Raw genomic sequence first — 17,867 nt, forward strand, 5'->3', positions numbered from 1 at the left:
GGCAGGAAACAATGGCTCAATCAGAAAAAAGGAATCTGGAAAGCAGATCCAACTACTGAGGATTAGAACGAAGAGCCAAATCACAGAAGGCAGTGAAGAGGCAGCTAGTAAGAGCCAAGAAAATAGTCCAGTCACTGAATGCAGTGAGTCCTGTCGCCAGGCCCAGTGTCAGCAGTTTACATGGCAAGGCATCTGCCAGGGATTAGTAAATGACTATTCTGCTCACACATTCCCTACAATGGGGAATTACAAGCCAATTTTTAAAAGCCACACACATTACTTGACAGATCATCTTCAAAATTACAAAAAGGGCACTTCAGTAAAATTGTGAATGTTTCTAAAAAGGTTTAGGGCACAATCCTAATCCCTTATGTCAGTGCTTTCCAGCACTGGCATAGCGATGCCAAAGGGACATGTGCTGCATCCTGCAGTTGCGTGTCACTCACGGAGGCCTCCTCAAAGTAAGGGAATGTTTGTTCCCTTACCTCAGAGCTGCACTGCCCTTATGTCAGTGCTGTAAAGCACTGACATAAGGGGCTAGGATTGCGTCCTTAGGAACATAACACAAGAGGAAACTCTAGCCTTGATTTAAAAAAAAAATTGGTCACAGAATGTGTTCATGGTCCCCCAAACTCAGTAATACTGTACTTTAAACTGCTATAATGCTGTTATTTCTCAACAGATTTAAACCACATTTGGTAGGGTGGTGGAGGTTCATACTTAATTCCATGGTGCCAAACTTGAAGATTTGTTTAGATTTCAAAAGGAAGAAAATATTCAGGATGCATTATGCCCATTAGGGAGATAAAGCAGGGTATACATGTGTAAATGAAGTAGTAAATAATGTTAGAACAGTTTTTTTTTTCATCTAGCGAGTTCATGGAAGACTTTTCTGATCTGACTTTTCTGATCAGTAGGTTGGTCTCTATGCCACTATGCTACATCAGCAGTCATAATTATGGTAAAAAAATAAACAAAAGGAGCAATTTTGAGAAGATCAGCAGGAAAAGGTGTGCATACGGGCACATGCATGCACAGAACATGACAAGAATCTCTCTCCTAAAGACCTTACTCATGGACTTACTAAAAAAACAGAAACACACTCCAATCAAAATGTTAGGCAAATAGCTACAACATAGACTTTTAAACATATTTTCTTTCCTGGAATGTATGGCTAAAACCAAAATAACTATTGCTCTTCAAAGAAATGGAAGTAGGACTGTAGAACCATCATCATCTGTAGATGCTCATTCATTGTTTTGCATCCCACTATGATTAAACCAGTTTTGTTGATTTATGTAGTGCTTCAAACTGTATCCTGGAAAACCCCAAACAAGCCCTGAAGTAAGGTAGTACAGCTAGAATAACTGCAACTGTCCTATGATGCAAGTGCTGCAGATGTATCATGGAGAGGGACCATGCTAAGCAACGTGGTGCTCCTGCTCTTCTGCTCAAAAGTCCAAAGCAATTTTTGAACTCTTAAAAGTTTTGATTTGGTTTTTTCTTTACATTTCTTGTATGTTTATGTTAGACACATATGCGTTCAGGTAACCTTTAGAACCACAAAGTTACTAGATTTTCCAGCCTTATCACTTTCCAGCCTAGAGTTTTTAAAGGGCATACAATCAGGTTTGTAACAGTCAGATTTCACATTTTTCATTTGCCTCAGCAAAGGTGGTAAGAATCATAAGCCTCAGCTTGCCTCTCAACTTTGAAGCTGCCGAGAGGGACAAGGATCATCCCTGTAGTTACCCTTCCCTACCTGCTCCCCAGCTCCAAGGCTGGAAGGTTGCTGGGGGTAATTTCCTGCTCTGTTTGTAAGGCACTTGAAGTATGTTACAAATGCAAAGGCCAAACCAAGCTTTCTTTCCACCCTCAGTCTAGCTTCAAGCTGGCGGGAGGCAATGAGGTTTGCCAGGTATCTGAGCGTCCCCAAACAAAGCAGCCAAGCATACAGGTTCCTCCCACACCGAGTCAGAGAGGAGAACTAGAAATGATACCCAACTCCTCCTCAGTTCCCAGTGGCACACCTGGGGGGCTCCATGGGTACAAATGACCCCGGATGGCATGACTAGAAGGGGTGGCACCTGCTGCCTCCCCTTGGAGGTGTTATGAGGGCCAGAGAGACCATCCTGGCCCTCAGAACGCCTTCTAAGGCCTTTTGAGTATCTTAAAACATCACTTCCAGTTTTCAGCTGAAAACTAGAAATGACTTGTTAAGGCCTCCGGAGATATTAGAAGGGGGTGGCACCTCCAGACATGCCCTCTGGTGCCACAGTAGCCAGGATCATCACTGCCTAGTTCCATGTTGGGGGTGAAAGTAGTAAATTGCCCATTATCTTGTACTGTGTTTTAGAGGTAAGATACAAAGTCTGAGAAAAGACCCAAAGTCAGTCAAACAACATTGGCTTCTCTTACTTAGCTGTCTGTGGTAAGAACCGATTCCAGGTAATTAAGCACCAAAATTCCTCTGCCCTTTTCAGGCCATCTTGATGACTTACCAACATAGGTATGTATGAGCAGGCAAGCCAGTCAGTGTTTACATGAGCTGGTAACTTCTATAGACTTATTTGCAAAGGCTGACATAATACAGGTCTCCTATTACCTAAAACATTGGGAGACTTCCTACAATTCTTGAACTACCTCAGAACTACTTGCACTTATAAAAATAGTCACCTTCAGTAGTTACCCCATATCTTTACATATATAACATGAGAAGTAAGATTCTTAGCAATTCAGAGATTTGCATGATACAGTTAATAGCTTATTCTACATAGGAAAAACTTTTTGGATAAGGCCAAAAAATCCATCAGTAGGTCCTCTGTCTTGAATAGTGATTCTAACAGTCTCCAAAAAATAAATCTCACATGCTTCATTTTAGATACTTCAGTTCAGAAATCAACCACTAAATATGCAAATATTCGTATCTATGGAATGCCATTTTTTTATAGTTGAAATATTTAGTATGAGCTCAAACATGCAAGTAGATGTGCACTGAAGTTACTCAGCAATAAAAGTTGTGCCAACAGTATTTGGTTGTTCACCTTTCTTTCAGAAAGTGTTTCTGTACCTGCTCCAACAGGGGATCAGCAAGAATGCTTAAGCCAAACAAATATGACTCAAAGGTTAGAAAATATTTATTTCCCTTTTTCTTCCTCTACATTTTGATGTCCAAATACAATCACAGGTCAAAATACAATCATACGCCATCACCAGCTGTAGATACTCTCTGAAATCTATACACTAGAATTAATAATAATAATAATAATAAAACTTTATTTTTATCCCGCCCTTCTCCCTAACGGGACCCAGGGCGGCTAACAACATATTAAAAAAAAAATAGATTTTAAAAACATTAATACAAGCAGATAAAAACATTTAAAAACACACTACAGGGCCATAAAAACAGCAGTCAGATTAAAAGAGTAAAGAGTAAAAGAATTAACGTGTACTAGTTGTAGAAGCTTGCTAGAAAGATATACACTATCTATTGAAAATACCCATGAACAAAACAAGAGGAAGTACTCCTTCATACAGTGCCTCAGTGATTTAGGAATTAACCACCACACAAGCAACAATGGGATCACTAGCATGAAATGCTTTTTCAACTAGTTCAGATAAATTCACAGAAGATGAACCTTGCAACAACGATTAACTATGACAGCTAAATAGGGTCTCTATGTACATCACAGAGTACCAGTTGCTGGGAGGCAAGTGCAGGGGAGGACTTTGGCCTTCACAGGTTTCCAGAGTCTTCCCAAAGACACATGCCTGTCCACTACTGGAAAAAAAACTAGATTCAATGACTCCAGCAAGGCAAAACATGCTTTGAATAGCCTAAGAAATTGATCTTTGTTTACAAACCTGACCCATAAACAACAATTGTGTTTCCACATGCAGATCTGCTGCAGAAAGAGCACAAAAGCTTGTGGAAAACAGCTACATAAAGCAACTGACTTTTGCGCAAATTACTTAGTCACATTCATGCTTCCTGTTGGAGAGAGTACTCAGTCTGGGCATTCAATACTGCACTAATCAGAGCATAAACACAAAAAGAACAAGTCTTGTACTTCCTGAATTGAGTAAGAGAATTCTATCATAAGAGGGAATTTTGCTTAAAAACACAACAAATACTCATACCACAAAATTTACAGTTAACCAGATAGTAAGAAGTGCATTTGCAAATCAGCAGAGAAAAATATTAGTGGAGATGTTATGCCTACAGTCACAAAACTAAAAATGCAGGAACCTAGGGAATAGACACTGCTACATCCAAGTTAGAAGGAAACATAACTTAACTCAATCCTACCTAATTCCCTGTGCAATGATACCATGGCACCAACATGGGGTCTGCTGTATCCTGCAGGGGGGTTTCAGCATGTTGAGCCCTCCTTGGGGTAAGGAAACATAAGAACATAAGAACATAAGAACAGCCCCACTGGATCAGGCCATAGGCCCATCTAGTCCAGCTTCCTGAATCTCACAGCGGCCCACCAAATGCCCCAGGGAGCACACCAGATAACAAGAGACCTCATCCTGGTGCCCTCCCTTGCATCTGGCATTCTGACATAACCCATTTCTAAAATCAGGAGGTTGCGCATACGCATCATGGCTTGTACCCCATAATGGATTTTTCCTCCAGAAACTTGTCCAATCCCCTTTTAAAGGCGTCTAGGCCAGACGCCATCACCACATCCTGTGGCAAGGAGTTCCACAGACCGACCACACGCTGAGTAAGGAAATATTTTCTTTTGTCTGTTCTAACCCGCCCAACACTCAATTTTAGTGGATGTCCCCTGGTTCTGGTATTATGTGAGAGTGTAAAGAGCATCTCCCTATCCACTCTGTCCATCCCCTGCATAATTTTGTATGTCTCAATCATGTCCCCCCTCAGGCGTCTCTTTTCTAGGCTGAAGAGGCCCAAACGCCGTAGCCTTTCCTCATAAGGAAGGTGCCCCAGCCCCGAAATCATCTTAGTCGCTCTCTTTTGCACCTTTTCCATTTCCACTATGTCCTTTTTGAGATGCAGCGACCAGAACCTGACACAATACTCCAGGTGTGGCCTTACCATAGATTTGTACAACGGCATTATAATACTTGCCGTTTTGTTCTCAATACCCTTCCTAATGATCCCAAGCATAGAATTGGCCTTCTTCACTGCCGCCGCACATTAGGTCGACACTTTCATCGACCTGTCCACCACCACCCCAAGATCTCTCTCCTGATCTGTCACAGACAGCTCAGAACCCATCAGCCTATATCTAAAGTTTTGATTTTTTGCCCCAGTGTGCATGACTTTACACTTACTGACATTGAAGCGCATCTGCCATTTTGCTGCCCATTCTGCCAGTCTGGAGAGATCCTTCTGGAGCTCCTCACAATCACTTCTGGTCTTTACCACTCGGAAAAGTTTGGTGTCATCTGCAAACTTAGCCACTTCACTGCTCAACCCTGTCTCCAGGTCATTTATGAAGAGGTTGAAAAGCACCGGTCCCAGGACAGATCCTTGGGGCACACCGCTTTTCACCTCTCTCCATTGTGAAAATTGCCCATTGACACCCACTCTCTGCTTCCTGGCCTCCAACCAGTTCTCAATCCACGAGAGGACCTGACCTCCAATTCCCTGACTGTGGAGTTTTTTCAGTAGCCTTTGGTGAGGGACCGTGTCAAACGCCTTCTGAAAGTCCAGATATATAATGTTCACGGGCTCTCCTGCATCCACATGCCTGTTGACCTTTTCAAAGAATTCTATAAGGTTCGTGAGGCAAGACTTACCCTTACAGAAGCCATGCTGACTTTCCCTCAGCAAGGCCTGTTCGTCTATGTGTTTTGAGATCCTATCTTTGATGAGGCATTCCACCATCTTACCCGGTATGGATGTTAGGCTGACCGGCCTATAGTTTCCCGGGTCCCCCCTCTTTCCCTTTTTAAAAATAGGCGTGACATTTGCTATCCTCCAATCTTCTGGCACCATGGCCGTTTTGAGGGACAAGTTGCACATTTTAGTCAAGAGATCAGCAACTTCATTCTTCAATTCCTTAATAACTCTTGGGTGGATGCCATCAGGGCCCGGTGACTTATTGATCTTTAATCTATCAATGAGGTCTGAAACATCTTCTCTTTTAACCTCTATCTGACTTAACTCCTCGGTTAGGAGGGGCTGTTCGGGCAGCGGTATCTGCCTGAGGTCTTCTACCGTGAAGACAGATGCAAAGAACTCATTTAATTTCTCTGCCATCTCTAAGTCTCCTTTTATCTCCCCTTTCCCTCCCTCACCATCCAGAGGGCCAACCGCTTCTCTGGCGGGTTTCCTGCTTCTAACATATTTGAAGAAGCTTTTATTATTCCCCTTAATGTTGCTGGCCATGCGTTCCTCATAGTCTCGCTTGGCCTCCCAAGCCAAACATTTTCTTTGCTGGGGGTTGGCCCCAGTGGACACCATGGAACAACTCAGACTTGCACCAGAGATATCGTTTGCACACATCTGTGCTAACCCATGAAAATGGAACTGGCCTGGAACGGGGGTTTGGATTTGGTGGGCACCACTGCTTCCAAACTCATCCCTTACCAGGTCTGATCCACCCTGCACCTCACTCCATCTCCTCCCTTATCTGCCCACTCTGCCCCATTCCATGCCTCTCCACCACTCTGACTCCTGTGCAGCCTTACCTGCACCAGCAGGCACTCCTTCTGGCAGTGTAAACGGCCCATTAGGATTTTGCAGAATACAGACCTGCCCCTCATGCTCACATGCCCAAAGCACTGCAGTATCCTGGGAGAAGGGAAGAGTAGGAGGGAGGACTAACACCACCACTGAAGCCACATCTCCAGTACACTGAACCTCAGAAATGCAGCTGAAGGGACCAGAAGCTAATGGCGCTTTAATATTTTTGTTTCCCCACTTCAACCCATCAGGCTGCATCTTCTTTTTCTTGAAAATAACACTGATCTTCAAACACTGATCTAGCTCAGACTTGTCATTAGTTTCATTGAAAAAAATATGAGACCAGTTGCTCTCACACATTTAGCATCAGGACCCACTTTTCAGAATGAGAATCTGTCAGGACCTACTGGAAGTGATGTTATGATCGGAAGTGATGTAATGACTGGAAGTGACATCATCAAGCAGCAAATTTTTTAACAATCCTAGGTTGCAATCCTACCCACACCTACCCAGGAATAAGTCACATTTACTACCATTGTTTAAAGCAGCCATTTTCAACCACTGTGCAGCAGCACACTGGTGTGCAGGTCTGCAGGTGTGCTGTGAGAGTTTGGGGGAGGGTCAAGATTTAAAGATTCACATCTTTATTTATTTAATAATTTGGGGGAGAGTCATTTGTTAATAGGGCGACTGGGGGATGTCAGCCCCTGCTGTCAATGGTATGACTTGTCAATGGTCAAAAAACCGATGGTGTGCCTTGACCATTTTAGCACCTTGTCAGTGTACCGTGAGATGAAAAAGGTTGAAAATCATTGGTTTAAAGCATATACATAGCAGCCTGTTAAAAGTTCAGGTCTGAAACATTTCCCCAAATGCAGTCACATACCATACCATCAAGTCTAATACATTAAAAATAAAATATTGAAATGAATGGGAACCCACCTGAAATTGGCTCATGACCCCTAGTGGGTCTCGACCCACAGTTTGAGATTCATTTCAGTATTTATTTTTAATATATTAGATTTGATGCTACCATGTATGTGACTGCATTTAGGGAAATGTTAGACCTGTACTTTTAACAAGCTACTATGTATATTCTTTTAACAATGATAGTAAATGGGACTTACTCCTGGGTAAATGCGGGTAGGATTGCAGCCTAGGATTGTTAAAAAATTTTCCTGCTTGAAAAAATTTTCACTTTCAGTGGGTCCTGACAGATTCTCATTCTAAAAAGTGCTAAATGTGCGAGAACCACTGAAATAGAGTATTGTTTACATTTATAAGAAGATTCCTGAGACATGCAGCTGCTATTACAAACTTACTAGGGTAGTCATCTTAGGGTGGGACTTCAATGCTCTGTGCTGTTCCTTACAGAACCCAGTTACTACATCACTGCTTTGTCCCTTCACTCCATGCTCCTTCTCCCTATGTTCCCTTCCACTCCTTGTCAAAAAGTTTACCAAGTTCTCTGAAAATCTTAAGAATGCATTTCCCATCATAAATTAGATGATTTTGTTAACTCGTCATACATGAACCACTCAAAGGATTTTGCAATCTGTAGCAGAGAAGTTACTGGTTATTGTCCTTTTTCTTTTTTTCTTTTTTTTGGGAGCAAAGTATGCATAAGCCCTGGATATTAAGCTGTAGTGAATGTTTTGCAAAATCTCTTGTGTATATACAGGCTCAGGGAGAAGCAATGGCTAAATGGAATCATTTAAGTCCTACATATAGCAAGCAGAACTACAGGACCTAGGTTACCACTGACGCACCCAGATATGCGGCTGGGCAGCCCCATAGAATGAACAAGGAAATACATGCCTGAGCATGTATAACTGAATCACAGTCTGACTAGGACAGAAGGCAGAAAAGAAATTGCAGAGAGCAAGATTAGCAACTTGAGTGACTCCAGTCACTGAAATATTTCTACAGCCCTGCAGAAAGAATCAGCAGGGCCAATTATTCCCTTCCCTTCAACAACCTGGTCATTGGTTAATGACCACTTATTCTAAGAACATACAAAAGATATGCTTGCAGATGTTTTCCCCCAGAGTAAACAGTAATGTGAAGATAACTTCACTTATATCTACTTTGTCTTGGTTTCGTATAAGTATGCACACACCCAGGCAGGCTCCTGATTTTCACTTGCAATAGTTTAACAGTACTTCATCTTGGAGGTCTATTTCATACCCCATTGAATACTGTTCCGAAAAATCCCTGTAACTTCTCCATATCACTACTTTCTGCTCTTTCTGTTGTATAGCTTTGCAACAGCGTATCAATTCAATGTGCAGATTATTAAAACTCTCACTTTAAGTCACAGATGTTTCAATAAGCAAGTACCATTTCTTATGAGATTACAAGGCATGTTGCTTTTCAGAAGAACATCGTTGTTCTACATAATTCTGCCTACAAATTATGTAAAACAGATGTACGAGTTGGGGCACAATCCAGACCCAACAATGGGCTGGCACAAGTCCCTGTGCCAGCATAATGATGTAGCGAAAGTGTCATAAAGCACATGGGAGGCCGGCACATGGATGTGGGCTGGCCTCTGGATGCTGACCCAAGCCCCGTGGGGCCAGCAGAAAAGGTAAACTGGTGCTGGCCAAGTCTGCGGGTCTGGGAGGGTGTGGAGAGGGCAGGAGGGAGGCGCTTCAGGGTAAGGGAGAGTGGGCGGCGAGCGGGTAGGGCCAGGATCCAGCATTTGTGCCAGATCCTAACCTCGGTCCCAGGCAGCCCGGAGCTGCTCGGATCTGCGCCACCTCTTGATCTGAGTAGTCCCATTGGGGCTGCTGTAGCGTGACACAGGGAAAGGGGAAGCAATTCCCTATGCCCCAGGCTGAACCGTTTTTGGCCCAATCCTGCTCTGGATGCGGGGTCAGCCAGCTGGCCTGCCTGCTCCACAGCAGGTTAGGATTAGGCTGCCCATCCCTATACCAGAACTGTTAATAATACCAATTTATCACATACTTCCCAGGATGAAATATTTGAAGAGTGGTGTGTAGATGCATAGAAAAACGCAGAAAGTGGCACTGGGCAAATTACTTATGAGAATGTTAACTTTCAGAGTTAAAAATAAGCAGGTTTCTAGTCGTACTAGCTATAAAGATATTCAGTACTTGCATGTGTGTGGAATGCCTGCTGACATCTCAGAAGAGCTTAGCCAGAGGAATTGTTAAATTTCAGTAGTCAGATGCAGTGATATCTCTGGTGCCCTGTATAGCTTCTTCCTCCTCCCCATAACTAGCAAAATAAATTATGCAGAGAAAGAAAAGACAAGCAGGTTGCTCAATATGCATGGTATCTACAGGTTGTAGCATTCAGCTTTTCCTGGTGCATAATGTTATAGGTTTTAACCCTCAATATCAGCAACTTTTAGTAGAAACTAAATGCTTTAAAAAAAACAGTATTTTAGACCAGTTTTGGTGTTTCAACATACTTCTTATATCCCCGTTCAATACTAGCACAACACACTCAGACCAATCTATTCAATGTGTCTGCAAAGGAATCTGCCCCTGCATATTTCATCATAGCGATGCAGTAACCACTTTCCAATGGCTTCATCTTACACTGTCACACTAACGTTGAAGCACTACAGGTGTGAGAACAATTACACAAGCTGTTCTCACCCAACCATCATAAAGAAACACGAGAGAGAAGATTCTACTGGCCTTTCCACAAGAGCCCACATTCACTAATGGGAGACCAACAGCAAGTGAGCTGAGCCACCCAGTGTACATAGTCAGAAAGTGTGTAAGGGTTGGCCTTTAGGGGTAGGTTTTGCTCATTTAAAAACTTGTGGGTTGTTCTTTCCCTGTATCAGACTAACCTCTCTTTCCCTGTCTTTTTGTGTTTTGCCTGTGTTAACAACAGCTGCAGTGGTCCTCTCTTTGTTCAAGTGAGGCTTAACTAATGTCAGTTTTGCTGTGTGTGGGATTGCTTAATTCCCCTAGCTCTGCTAACATAAATGTCATCACACCAGTGTGAAATGAAGCCACAAACTAAGCAGTTCCTCTATAGCTGCACTCTTTATATTGTTGTGCCTGTTTTGTTTTTTGTTGTTGTTGTTTGGTTGAATTTGTGCACATTGGATTTAAAATTGTTACATTAGTGAATTTTTTTTAAGCTGCTTTAGGAACCAATTTGGTTAACAGGTAGAAGATAAACTAAACAGGATGAAAGTACCCACCAAGGAAGTGCAGTAACATACGAAGCACCATACAAGTATCTTAATTTCACAATGAAACTTGCAATGGTTACAGAATATTTGAAACAGTAAAAGCAGCTCTGCCTCAAAGGCAGACATTGAAGGTTGTTTAGACCAGCTGGCTCAAAGTAGGAGTTAATGCATCATTTATACTTACTGACAATTAGGTTATAATTCCAGACCAACTATTACTACAAATATTTATAAAATGTTTTTCACAAAAAGTTCAGAAAGCCATCTAGATAGCAAAATAAATTTAAAAATTCCAAAACAAGCTTTAAGAGAGCTTTTCTTTCTTGGCCTAAAGTACCCTGCCTGTTGCCTGTGTTAGCTCACAAGCTTTGGTTTGCTATATCTCACATCTTCCACTTATTTTACAGTTGTTGAACTCCAAGAATCATTCAGTAGTCCAGTGGTTCTCATATGTTTAGCACCTGAACCCACTTTTTAGAATGAGAATCTGTCAGGACCCACCAGAAGTGATGTCATGATCAGTAATGACATCATCAAGCAGGACCATTTTTAACAATCCTAGGCTGCAATTCTACCCACACTTACCCAGGAATAAGGCCCATTTACTATCATTGTTAAAATAATTTACATAGTAGCTTGTTAAAAGTACAGGTCTTTAACACTTCCCAAAATGCAGTAACATACTTGTAGTAGCAAGTTTAATATATTAAAAATAAAATACTGAAATGAATGGGGACCCACCTGAAACTGGCTCACGACCCACCTAGTGGGTCCCAACCCACAGTTTGAGAAACACTGCAGTAGTCCCATCTATCTCAATGTTTCTCTAACTGTGGGTCCTGACCCAATGTCCGGTGGGTCCCGGGTTGAACCACCTCCCCACCACCCTTGTGTCCAGTTGATTCCAAATTCACCAAGAAGTGCACGCACCATGAGTGCATATACTTTTTATCACGTGGGGTCAGTCTGGGAAAAGAAGTATCATTCAAACCATGCATAAGTGTTTAGTGCATCTTCTACATCACTGCAATCTACTATACCACAGGCTAGTTACCACTCCTTGCCTGCAACAGTTTCAGGAGCCTTATTTCAGGTGTGCATTAACTGCATATTGGCCCTATAACATTCTGTTAGATTCACATCTTTAATTATCTTTTGTATCCTGGTTCTGAAACATTTTTAGGGAAACAAATATAATGCTCTAGAACTCATAATCTACATATACTCCACTAACTGGACAAATAGTAACTTTTTCAAGTGGTACTACTGTTATACTTAGCAGGAGAAGAATAATCAGTTCTCTTCACACTGTCTTTTCTAGTGGCTGTTGTTGGCTTTTTTTTCTTTTTTGCATCTTTTAAGAATGCGAGCCCTTCTGGGACAGGGAACTATTTAGTTATTTGATTTTCCCTGTAAACTGCTTCATGAACTTTTTTGTTGAAAATGGATATATATGAATATTCTTCTTAATAATAATCCTACCTATCTAAAGTCTGTTTATGAATACAATAAGACAAACACCCTCTGTCACCAGACCTTCAGCATTCCACCAATACCATCTCTGCTGTGTTTTTAGGTCCATGTCAGTCACTAAAGATGAGTCACACAATAAAGAGTGAACCTATCACAAACCTCATGAGACAAATTTACAACAACAAAGTTTATGATAGCTTCAGAGTTCACAATCCTGGCAGGTAATTACCTGCTCATTTATAATAAAAAGACCTGTAAAAGTTATAAGTAAATTTTAATTAGCGGCAGAGATTACACTGGAGGGAGACCTTCATCCATTTTAGTATTGTATTGACTAGTAAATAAACTACTTAAATTAAATTTTAGAGAGTTAACGCAAACCTCACCTGATCATATAATAAAAAGTAATTGATAACGTGTGAACTATATTTCAGTACAAATACAGTACATAAGTTGTAGTGCACCTCTTTGTCCCCAGGCTACAGGGGCTTCATGCTAATTACCACCAGCGGCAGCACCCTCCCAGGGATGTGGAGAGCCCTGCAGAAGCCTCTACAAGGCTCCCAAGCCTCAGAAAATGTAAAAATAAAGTTTGCGACCTACTTCCAGTTTCACAATCGAAAAGGGGAAGTGGGTTGCAATCTTTATTTTTACATTTTTCAAGGCTTGGGGAGCCCTGAGGAGGTTTCTGTGGGGCTCTCTGCACCCCTAGGAGGCCGCTGCTGCTGGCAGTAAGTATCATGAAGCCCTTGTTGCTCCTGCAGCGGCATGACCCTGGGGGTCACATCCCTGTATTTCCCCCTCCCTGTCCCTTAAAGGGGCAAAGACAGAGCTCTGCAGGTTGGGGCGTCATGACGCCCCAGTTTGAGAAGCCCTGGTACAGTCAATGCACTTGAGGCAAACTAGATGCCGCAAAAGGACTACCAGTCATATTCCACTCGTTCATATATGAAACAAGGTGTGTGTATCTTATTTTAACAGTCATAGGAGACAGGTGCTGAACCTCCTCCCTCTGCCCCCTACACCTTACCTCACCATGGCTGGCTGCTCCAGTCACTTTTCTTATTTCTAAGCTGCAATGGACCCAGGGGAGCAGACACTTAAAAAGCTAGTGGTAACATGCCTGATGACTCTCTTAAAGACAAATTGTACTGATTAAAATATTTTTCCCTATAGGATTTCTCACAACTGTGTTCTCTTTACATTAACACTAAAACTTTAATTTTTTATTTTTCCACAAACAAAATCTAAGGTTAAAGAGTTAACAAGCAGGCAATGAATTTTAAAATTTAGTTATTTTTAGATGAAAATTCTTGTAACAGTTCTAAACAGTTTCATTTTCTAATTTGTTTTTTAGCTTGTTATTCTTCCATAACTCCAGTTGCTCCTTGGCAGCTAATTTCAAAGACATATACATAACCAAAGTTTCAATATTTTTATAATGCTTATTTACAGGCAGCACATTCTATGGTGGGGAACTATTATAAATATTAGGGTAGAGGCCTAATCTTTACCACTTCAGCATCTGTCACATTGGAAAAGGTCAGAACTACAACTATGATATTATCAGAACACATTGTAGAGAATTCAAAAGTATGTGCTTTAACAAGTCTGAGGCTCAATAACAGATTACCAATTTAATTTTGCTTTCATAGTAGGTTTAAGATAACTCTCTGGATCCACTCCCAGAGCACATGTTTAGGCAACTACCCCTTTCTTCTAACAAGCAGAGTCACTGTGTATTTAATGACTAACTATAAAGATTTCCATTAAAATTTAATAATAGTGCTAATAAACACACTGACCAAAATCAAAGACTGAGGAAAGGGGAGTGAATCAATAATTTAAGAATAAAGTAGTGAGGACATGAAGAAAAAATACAGTATAAGGTGCACAAGTTTTAACTTTGAGTGAAAAGTATACATTTCTGTTTTTTAAAAATGGCTTTCCAGCCAACTCAGTATCTAAGAGTCAATGACAGAAAAAGACCCATACAGAAACAGCCAAATTCTGAAGATTTTAAGCTAAATGCAACACTCCAATAATAGAATAGTATCCTTCTTCCCTTTCCGAACTAAATCCAGACAAGACAGAGGTTTTCCTGGTGGGGAAAAATACAACCCAAGTAACTGACTATCACATTGCTGTAAATGAGTTGGACTCCCCCTGAAAGAGCACATTTGCAGCTTGGGGGCAGGAAGTTCACCTGAATGTCCAGATGTCTGTGGCCTGGCTGTGGAGTGCCTTCGCTTTCTACCAATTTGCCCAAAACAGACATTAAGCTACCTGGCTCAGCATCTCCACAGGATTTCTTTTTTAAAACTAGCATTGTATTGGCTATTTTGAGTCCTTTGATATGAAGGCCAATTTTTTGCATCCCTTTTGGAAATGCATGTTTCTTTTGGCAGATACATTTTAAGCAATATTTCTAATTTCTGCAGGTAATGTTATTTCCTTTTATAAATTCGTTGAATCTGCTCATAAACCATGCTGGCATCTTTCCAAATCTGTAACGCACGGGATCTTCCACTGAGTCAGGGCCTGACAAGCTTGGACTTACATTGAAATGATTTTAAAAGGGAAATTTTCCTCCATAAGAAATAATGTAAATAGGGGTTAATGTGGACCATGCATACTTCCACTACCCTTCATTGGACATAAACAGGGAAATTTTTACCCTGAAGAAACAATGGAATAAGGTTGGGGTACGGAGAGTAGCAGGCATATAAACTAGTACACCTGCTGCAAGAACATACAATTTGAGGTGACACTTCATGTATGGCATCAAACTGGAGAAAGTGGTAAATTGGAAAGGGTTTCCTATGCTCCTATGCTGCCTCCATGGTGTCCAGACCATCTCACACTGTAGAATGTGAGAGGAGGTTGAGAAAAATTTAGCACTCCTGGCATCCAGCATGCTGTCAACACCTTTGTCCTTAATGGTCAGCAGCAGGAACTCTGGGAGCCAAGTATGCCCTTCATGGATATTAGATGTACATAAGATGCACATTGGAGCAAATAATCAAAACTTCACATATATGTTGCCACATATAGGCTAGTGGGTTCTGAGCTGTCTGTGACAGTACAAGAGAGAGATCTTGGGGTGCTTGTGGAAAAGCTTGATGAAAATGTTGACCCAATGTGCAGCGGCAGTGAAGGCCAATTCTATGCTTGGGATCATTAGAAAGGTATTGAGAATAAGACGGCTAATATTATAATGCCATTGTACAAATCAATGGTAAGGCCACACCTGGAGTATCGCATCCAGTTCTGGTCGCCACATCTCAAAAAGGATATAGTGGAAATGGAAAAGGTGCAAAAGAGAGCAAACAAAATGATTACTGGGTTAAGGCACCTTTCTTATGAGGAAAGGCTACAAGGTATGGGCCTTTTTAGCCTCGAAAAGAGGCGCCTGAGGGCAGACATGATTGAGACATACAAAATTTTTCAGGGGCTGGATAGAGAGGCACCCTTTTCCCTCTCACATAACACCTGAACCATAACAACCAGAACTAAAGTTGAGTGTTGGGCAGACATGATTGAGACATACAAAATTTTTCAGGGGCTGGATAGAGAGGCACCCTTTTCCCTCTCACATAACACCTGAACCATAACAACCAGAACTAAAGTTGAGTGTTGGGAGAGTTAGGCCAGACAAAAGAAAATATTTCTTTATCCAGCATGTAATTAGTTTGTGGAACTCTTTGCCACAGGAAGTAGTGATGGCATCTTCCTTTAAGATGCCTTTAAGAGGGGATTGGACAGATTTCTGGAAGAAAAGTTCATCATGGATTACAAGTCATGGTAGGTATGTGCAAGGTAGAGGTAGGCTGCCTCCGATTGCAAGATGCAGGGGAGAGCACCAGGACGCAGGTTGTGTCTGTTGTCTAGTGAGTTCCCTGAAGCATTTGGTGGGCCACTGTGAGATACAGAAAGCTGAACTAGATGGGCCTTTGGCCTGATCCAGCGGGGTTCTTCTTATGTTCTTAGGCAGATGAAGTGGCAGTGGTGCCACTGAATGCACTGAAGGAAAGAGGTAATCCTCCCCAATCTCCTTTCAATGACCCCCAACCCGTTTCCACTTCACTTACCTGTTTCCTCAAGTGCCACCACCGCCAATGGCGACAGAAGGAATGCTGGTCTCCCAGAATTCCCTCCATCAGGCATTGAAAGAGGAGGTGATGGCACTGGATGTTGAAGGAGCAGGGTAAATGGAGTGCTTAAGGTAGGGTTGGCAATTCCTTTCACCAGCCACTGGAGGAGAAGGTAATGGCAACACCAAGGGATAGAGGCAAGCCCTCCCCATCCACTTCTCATTATCCAGTGATGCTGCCACCATGCTGCCATCCTTCCTCCTAATGGTGGTGAAGGGAATACTGAGAGACCAGCATTCCCTCTGTGGCCATCATTGTAAACTGTGGTGGTGGTGGTGGTGGTGGTGGCACTAGATTCCAAGGGAGAGGGATAAGACAAGTAGAGAGGGATTGGGGTTACTCTCTCTATTATTCCAATTCAATGCTGACAACAATGCCAAAACCAATAACAATGGTTGAGGGTGTGGAGAGGAGAAAAAAGAGCATGCAGGCCAAGGAACAACAAAATCTAAATATCAGGGATGCACCTTTAAGAGCTGGGAGGAGTAAGAAGGTATACAGACAGTGCTAAGTCCAGGTAATTTTTATATCTAGTTGCTCAAGAAGTTGAGGATTTAGTGTGGGGAAACTTAATGGGACCCCCCTTGCGGAACATCTGCTATTTTTTTAAATAGCATCCAAGCTTTTCTCATCTAAAAGTGGCCTATTATAAAGAATGTCTGTACTACTTGCAGAATCCTAAATATAATCGCTTATCTAATCAGCCTTATATTCTAAATCTAGGAGAAAAAAAGGTGGGTCATTAGAGAAGGGAGCAAAGGAACTGAAAACATGATTAGTTAAACTGGACAATAGCTGGAAAAGTCTCCTGGGGCAACAAGGAGAGACTGATGTATAGGAATGGAAGAGATAGGTGAAACAGACTGTTTTAAGAACTGAACAGAAGAATCTCATACCACATCTGCTGGTGATTGAAGGCATAACATTGTGTTTCTCAGAAACAGTATAGGATTTTAAAGTGGAAAACAGTAAGAAAAACCTATGCGGTAAGACAGGAAAGAGGGGTTTTTAAGATAACCAAAACAATTACTTGGGAGGGATTAAAATGCTGCATTACCTGAGCACACCTTTACCGATTACCTGAGCACACCTTTACCAAACGTGATCATACAAAAATACTCATTTCATACTACTTTTAAAATTGCATAAGACACACTTTAACTTATGTAGTGACTTTTTCACACTTTCTGAAATGCAGGCTGATGCAGTATAGTGGTGAAGAGTTCAAGAGGTAGAATTCAAGAGTTAAGTGGCAAGTTACAGGGCTGTTTTAAGAGTTATTTAAATTGTGTCGGTGAAGTACTTTGAAAACTCAAAATGTATTGTGTAAATGACACACAGCAGTATCAATCAAAAAAATACCACATTGGCTTGGAAAAGCAAGAAATTAAGACAT

The 17,867-nt window shown here is 41.7% G+C and overlaps 1 protein-coding gene across 2 annotated transcripts in view; it reads right to left on the reverse strand.

Moving 5' to 3' along the window:
* Positions 1 to 17,867, reverse strand: part of ELF1 (E74 like ETS transcription factor 1) — a 76,998-nt gene that overhangs the window by 57,240 nt on the left and 1,891 nt on the right. The window contains exon 1 of one of the 2 annotated variants that reach the window (XM_066621875.1): positions 4,310 to 4,393. The exons of the other annotated variant lie outside the window; for it this stretch is intronic. The gene's annotated coding sequence lies outside the window, so the exon portion shown is untranslated. Of the gene's footprint in view, positions 1 to 4,309; positions 4,394 to 17,867 lie in introns of those variants that run through there. 2 annotated transcript variants of the gene reach the window in all.

This window comes from Tiliqua scincoides, chromosome 3 (genome assembly GCF_035046505.1).
Source record: "Tiliqua scincoides isolate rTilSci1 chromosome 3, rTilSci1.hap2, whole genome shotgun sequence".
Classification (NCBI taxonomy): domain Eukaryota; kingdom Metazoa; phylum Chordata; class Lepidosauria; order Squamata; family Scincidae; genus Tiliqua; species Tiliqua scincoides.